The following is a 6,000-nucleotide window of genomic DNA, read 5'->3' on the forward strand; positions in this document are numbered from 1 at the left end:
AGGGGTGGAGGAACGCCCGTCACTGGCTCTCTGAATTGGGGGAGGGGCCGCCTTCTGTGGGTTTTTCTGTTTGTCCGTCTGGTGTGCCTGTGTGTTGGCTGCGAGATGCCCCGACGCGGAATAAGACCTGAGTCACTTTCTAAGAAGAGACCATCCTGTACCCTCTCCCAAAAGAGCGGCAGCCATTCTGGACAGAGAGGAGCTGGAATGCGGGACGCCCCAGGGTCTGCCCTGGGGCTACCCGCGCCCAAGCCTCTCCACCAGCCCCTTGCAAAGCCCCGGTGCCCGCCTGGCACCCGCCTGCTCCCGGAAGGGGACTGCGTCCGCCAAGGCTCCCCGCTGGGGTGCCGCTAAGTGGAGGTCTGGGAAGTTTCTGCAGAAGAGCGTCCTACGGGTCAGGCGTGGCTGACAGGAGGCGCCGCACCCCAGCGGCAGGTTGGAGAGGGGAGTTGGGAGCCAGGCTGGGGCGAGTCCACATCCCACCGTGCAGCAGCCCAGGGCTGGGCCCCGGAAGACACACTTTCCCTCTTGGTTTAAGGCTCTTGACGTCTTGAAATTCTTAATTTTTGAACAAGAGGGCCCATATTTTTGTTTTGCGCTGAGCGCAGCAAATTGCAATAGCAGGTCCTGACTAGTAAAGGAGGGGCGGGTAGCCCTGGGCCGGCAAGGAGTCAACCTGGGGGACCTTGCCTTGCCACCATCATTCTTCCAATTCATGGGTTCATTCATTTGATCAACACATATTTACGTGTTGACTTATGAATCATTTGCTGGTCTCTGTTCTAGGCGCTGGGGTTTCAGCTATGAAAGGCTCTGCTCAGGTGGAGCTGATGTTCAGGCAGAGAGATATAGCAATAGACAAACAGCTAATGAGCCCTCACTGGGAAGCTGGGGAGCATGACCTGTGAGACTTAGCCCTCAACTTCTAGGAGCTTGGGGGTGGAGACAGAGTAAGCAGCACAGCACCCTTAAGCAGGGCTAGAAGAGGGGTCTGGGAGGAACCCAGGTCTGCAGGAAGGCTGAGAGGTTCAGGGAGGAGGCAACACCTGCACAGTCTTCTTTCTTTCTTTATTTTTAATAGAGACAGGGTCTCCCTATGTCTCCCAGGCTAGAATGAAGTAGTGTGATTATAGCTCACTACAGCCTGGAACTCTGGGGCTCAAGTGCTCCTCCCACCTCAACCTCCGGAATAGCTAAGACTACAGGTGTGTGCTACCACGCCTGGCTCTTTTTTTGTGTTTGTTTGTTTGTTGTTTTTGTAGAGACAGCGGTCCTGCTATATTGTTCAGGTTGATCTCAAACTTCTGGGCTCAAGCCATCCTCCCACCTCAGCCTCCCAAAGCATTGGGATTATAGGCTCAAGCTACCATGTCTGGCCTCCTGTACATTCTTTAGGCTTAGGAGTGGATGGCCAGGCGGAAGGGAGTGGAGTCTGGAAAGGCAGTCCAGGAAGAGGATCCAGCAAACCTACTAGGAACCCTCCACATTCTCCCCTCCTCTTCCTACCAATGGATGCCCACACCAGCAGCTAGAGCAACCTGGGGGCCTGAGCTGAAGATGGAAGAGGCAGTCTGCCTGTCTCCCCAGTGACTGGTGAGGCAGCTTCCTCTCCCAAAGCTGGACTTTACACAAGTGAGAAATAAACTTCCATTGTGCTAAGCCACCACAAGTCTGAAATGTTCCAGTAGCTAGCAGTACCTTAACCCACTGTATACAAAGATAAATAACACACAGTCACCATCTGAAAATCAGGTGGAATGCCTGTCTCTGGGCTACCTGCATTTTTTTTTTTTTTTTTTTTTTTTTCGAGATGGAGTCTCACTGTGTCACCCAGGCTGGAGTGCAGTGGCACAATCTTGGCTCACTGCAACCTCTGCCTTCCAAGTTCAAGCGATTCTCCTGCCTCAGCCTCCCGAGTAGCCGGGATTACAGGCATCTGCCACCATGCCCGGCTAATTTCTGTATTTTTAGTAGAGATGGGGTTTCACCATGCTGGCTAGGCTGGTCTCAACTCCTGACCTCATGATGCACCTGCCTTGGCCTCCCAAAGTTCTGGGATTACAGGCGTGAGCCACCGCGCCTGGCCTGCATTTTTTTAAAGAAGCAATGAAATGAAAGTTTCTGGAGGCTAAAGTCAGCCCCCTTTATTGTAATCTCAAGACAATGTTAAAACTGAGAGCCTATAATCCTAGCACTTTGGGAGGTCGAGGCAGATCACTTGAATTCAGGAGTTCGAGATTAGCCTGGCCAACATGGTGAAACCCCATCTCTACTAAAAATACAAAAATTAGCCAGTGTGGTGGTGCGCGTCTGTAATCCCAGCTACTTGGGAGGCTGAGGCAGGAGAATCGCTTGAACCCAGGAGGCAGAGGTTGCAGTGAGCCAAGATTGTGCCACTGGACTACAGCCTGGATGACAGAGCGAGACTCCATCTAAATCAATCAATCAATCAATCAATCAATCAATAAATCAGAGATTTACCCACACTGTGTTCTGCCTTCCACCGCTGAGATTTTTTTTTCAAAAATCTGAGCCACACGGGGCCCCCAATTTCTTATGACTGACCCCTGCTCTGTGGTGGGTCAGATATGATGCTCTAGTAGCACCCAGGCCTTCTGTTTTCACCACATTTGGCACATCTTATCCCTGCCCACACTGTGTCCTGAGAACTGTGTGGCATGGCTCAATCAGTGTAAAAGCTGGAAACGTCCTGACCAGGCACCTGCCCCCCAATGATGATTCAGTGCCACGCAGATGGACAGGCAGACATGCTGCCCTCAGACATGGGCTCCCTTCTTTATTTTTTAAAATACTTTAAGTTCTAGGGTACATGTGCACAATGTGCAGGTTTGTTACGCATGTATACATGTGCCATGTTGGTGTGCTGCACCCAGTAACTCGTCATCTACATTAGGTATTTCTCTTAATGCTATCCCTCCCCTGTCCACCTACCCCACAAGAGGCCCCAGTGTGTGATGTTCCCCACCCTGTGTCCAAGTGTTCTCCTTTTTCAATTCCCACCTATGAGTGAGAACATGCGGTGTTTGGTTTTCTGTCCTTGCGATACTTGGCTCAGAATGATGGTTTCCAGCTTCATCTATGGCCCTACAAAGGACATGAACTCATCCTTTTTTATGGCTGCATAGTATTCCATGGTGTATATGTGCCACATTTTCTTAATCCAGTCTATCATTGATGGACATTTGGGTTGGTTCCAAGTCTTTGCTATTGTGAATAGTACTGCAATAATCATACATGTGCAGGTGTCTTTATAGTAGCATGATTTATAATCCTTTGGGTATATTTCCAGTAATGAGATCACTGGGTCAAATGGTATTTCTAGTTCTAGATCCTTGAGGAATCGCTACACTGTCTTCCACAATGGTTGAATTAGTTTACAGTCCCACCAACAGTGTAAAAGCATTCTTATTTCTCCACATCCTCTCCAGCACCTGTTGTTTCCTGACTTTTTAAAGATCGCATGAGCTCCCTTCTTCCAGTGAAGATGATGGGATTTCACAAGGCCAGAGGCCCCCTAGCACACTCAGCTACCAGAGATAATAGAAGGTCTCAAGGGGCAATTAGAACATTTTGCCCCCAGTCCCCTTTGGTCGTAGCTATGTAATCCCAGTATTTTTAAGAACAAAAGAGTTAGTGTATCTGTTTTTCTTTCTTTCTTTCTTTCTTTTTCTTTCTTTCTTTCTTTCTTTCTTTTCTTTCTTTCTTTCTTTTCTTTCTTTCTCTTTCTTTCTTTTCTTTCTCTCTCTCTCTCTCTCTCTCTCTCTCTCTCTCTCTCTCTCTCTCCTCTCTCTCTCTCTCTCTCTCTTTCTTTCTTTCTTTGTTTCTTGACAGAGTCTTACTCTATCACCTAGGCTGGAGTGCAGTGGCGTGCTCATGGCTCACTGCAACCTCTGCCTCCTGGGTTCAAGTGATTCTCCTGCCTCAGTTTCCCAAGTATGGCTCACTGCAACCTCTGCCTCCTGGGTTCAAGTGATTCTCCTGCCTCAGTTTCCCAAGTAGCTGGGATTACAGGTGCACACCACCATGCCTGGCTAATTTTTTGTACTTTTAATAGAGATGGGGGTTTCACCATGCTGGCCAGGCTGGTCTCGAACTCGTGATCCACCCACCTCGGCCTCCCAAAGTCCTGGGATTACAGGCGTGAGCCACCAAGCACACCCAAGTGTATTCATTTCTTAGGATGGGTGTAACAAAATGCCACTAACTGGGTGGCTTTAAAACAATGAAAATTTATTCTCTCACAGTTTGGGAGGCCAGAAGTTCAAAATCTAGATGTCAGAAGAGCCAAGTTCCCTCTGAAGGCTCCAGTAGCGCTGGCCTCTTCCAGTTTCTGCTGGTTGCTGGCAACCCTTAGCATTCCTTGCCTTGTGGCTGTATCACTCCAATCTTTGCCTCTGTTGTCATTTAACCATCTTTCCTCTGTATCTGTGTCTCTTTTCCTCTTCCTATAAAGACACCAGTCATAATGGGTTAAGGGCCCACCCTACTCCAGTATGACTTCATTGTTATTTACAACTTAATTAAATTTACAAAGATTCCATTTCCAAATAGGGCCACAATCAGAGGACCAGGGGTTAGGATTTCAACAGATCTTCTGGTGAGAGAAAATTCAAGCCATAACACACAAATGATAGTCAAGATATGCAATTAACCTATGCATCCATCAATGGACGAATGGACAAAGAAAATGTGTGTATGTATACACGTTGTATACATACAGAACAGAATACTATTCATTCAGCCTTAAAAGGAAGGAAACGGCCAGGCACAATGGCTCACGCTTGTAATCCCAATACTTTGGGAGGCCATGGTGGGTGGACCACTTGGGCCCAGGAGTTCAAGACCAGCTAGGCAACATGGCAAAACTTCAACTCTACAGAAAAAAAAAAAAAAAAAAAAAAAAAGCCTGAGGGCAGTGGCTCACGCCTGTACTCCCAGCACTTTGGGAGGCCGAGGCAGGTGGATCACCTGAGGTCGGGAGTTTGAGACCTGCCTGACCAACATGGAGAAACCCCATCTCTAGTAAAAATGCCTATAATCCCAACTACTCAGGAGGCTGAGGCAGGAGAATCACTTGAACCCGGGAGGCAGAAGTTGCGGGTGAGCCGAGATCGCGCCACTGCACTCCAGCCTGGGCAACAAGAGTGAAACTCTGTGTCAAAAAAAATATATATATATATATTAGCCAGACCCAGTGGTGCGCACCTGTAGTCCCAGCTACTTGGGAGGCTGAGGTAGGAGGATCATTAGAGCCTGGGAGGTCCAGATTTCAGTGAGCTGAGATTGTGCCACTGCACTCCAGCCTCGGTGACAGAGCCAGACCCTGTCTCAAAAAAAGAAAGAAAAAAAAAAAAGAGGAAATCCTGACATTTGCAACAATATGGATATGAACCTGGAAGATACTATGTTAAGTGACATAAGCCAAGCACAGAAAGACAAATGCCACATGATCTCATTTATATATAGAATCTAAAAAAGCTGAGGTCATATAGGTAGAGAGTAGAATAGCGGCTACCAGGGGCTGGGCAGCAGGGGGAATTGGGGGGTTGGGAGATGTTTGTCAAAGGGTACCAAATTTCAATTAAGAAGAGTAAGTTCAAGAGACCTATTGTACACATAGTAACTATAGTTAATAACAATTTATAGCATTTTAAAAATTGTGAAGAGAGTAGATTTTAAGAAATCTCACCACAAAAAATAAGTATGCAAAGTAATGCATATATTAATGAACTCAATCTAGCCATTCCACATGTACCCTCGGACTTCAAAATTTGGAGAAAAATGAATTAAAAATAATAATACGGCTGGGTGCGGTGGCTCAAGCCTGTAATCCCAGCACTTTGGGAGGCCAAGACGGGCGGATCACGAGGTCAGGAGATCGAGACCATCCTGGCTAACACGGTGAAACCCCGTCTCTACTAAAAAATACAAAAAACTAGCCGGGCGAGGTGGCGGGCGCCTGTAGTCCCAGCTACTCGG

General features: G+C 47.8%; 1 protein-coding gene across 1 annotated transcript in view; it reads right to left on the reverse strand.

Annotated features, from left to right (window-relative positions):
• Window positions 1-4,251: 4,251 nt before the first annotated feature.
• The window catches only part of TMEM128 (transmembrane protein 128), a 20,865-nt gene continuing 19,116 nt past the window's right edge, over window positions 4,252-6,000 (reverse strand). The window contains exon 5 of the mRNA XM_017872058.1: window positions 4,252-4,466. The gene's annotated coding sequence lies outside the window, so the exon portion shown is untranslated. The remainder of the gene's footprint in view (window positions 4,467-6,000) is intronic.

Source organism: Rhinopithecus bieti, unplaced genomic scaffold (genome assembly GCF_001698545.2).
Source record: "Rhinopithecus bieti isolate Rb0 unplaced genomic scaffold, ASM169854v2 scaffold_865, whole genome shotgun sequence".
NCBI classification, from domain to species: domain Eukaryota; kingdom Metazoa; phylum Chordata; class Mammalia; order Primates; family Cercopithecidae; genus Rhinopithecus; species Rhinopithecus bieti.